The sequence below is a fragment of the Frankliniella occidentalis genome, unplaced genomic scaffold (assembly GCF_000697945.3).
Source record: "Frankliniella occidentalis isolate FOCC.00 unplaced genomic scaffold, Focc_3.1 Scaffold103, whole genome shotgun sequence".
Taxonomy (NCBI): Eukaryota; Metazoa; Arthropoda; class Insecta; order Thysanoptera; family Thripidae; genus Frankliniella; species Frankliniella occidentalis.
This window is the reverse complement of record NW_026267232.1, coordinates 856,347-857,008: the sequence shown is the minus strand read 5'-3', so window position 1 is coordinate 857,008 and position 662 is coordinate 856,347. Positions and strand designations below refer to the sequence as shown.

The 662-nt window shown below is 62.1% G+C and overlaps 1 protein-coding gene across 3 annotated transcripts in view; it reads right to left on the bottom strand.

Moving 5' to 3' along the window:
- LOC113209419 (metal cation symporter ZIP8-like) overlaps positions 1 to 571 on the bottom strand; it is a 7,923-nt gene extending 7,352 nt beyond the window's left edge. For all 3 annotated transcript variants that reach the window (XR_008011404.1, XR_008011405.1, XM_052269808.1), the window contains exon 1: positions 264 to 571. The gene's annotated coding sequence lies outside the window, so the exon portion shown is untranslated. The remainder of the gene's footprint in view (positions 1 to 263) is intronic.
- Positions 572 to 662: the final 91 nt, after the last annotated feature.

Sequence of the window (662 nt, the reverse complement as noted above, 5' to 3'; positions counted from 1 at the left end):
AAAATAAAAAAAAATAGGCCTGGCCTGGATTCTGGGTCTGTTGTCGGTGACAGGATTGTGGCACAAACAGTCAAAGCCAATAAAGTGACAACAAGTAGTTTTGATGGCAAATTTTCGAACAGCAGTGTGTCGTCAGGTTTGATATGATTGTAATAATGAGTTGACGATGCGGTCCACTTTGTCTCAACTGCGACACTGCACAACAACGACGGGCCGCCAAGCGTGCGTGACGGTCAGACGCGTGCACGCGCAGACGCACTCACCTGCCGGAGCCCCGGAAGCCCTCGTGAGCGCGAGGGCGTCGAAGCACGCTGAAGTAATCCTTACGAGCGCGTCATGGCACCGTCAACCGTACGCCGCACTGTGTCGCGCCGGCGGGGCCATCCACCCTGCCCTCTCACTCTCTCCCTCGCCCGCCCCGCACCTCTCGCACGCGCACACGCACGCGCACACGCCCAGTGCCCCTGCAGGGCCGACCGAACGGGGCAAACACTGGGCCTGCACTCCACGCTGGGTGTGGGAGAGAGTCGCTCCCCGCAAGTGACTGAGCTACGTGCTGCTGCGGCGACTGATATGAGGCTATCCTGCCGCCGCCGCTGCTGATACCGCTGCTGGCGCTGGAGGGGCCCCCGGGGCCCCCGCCCGCCGAGCAGGCAGCCAGC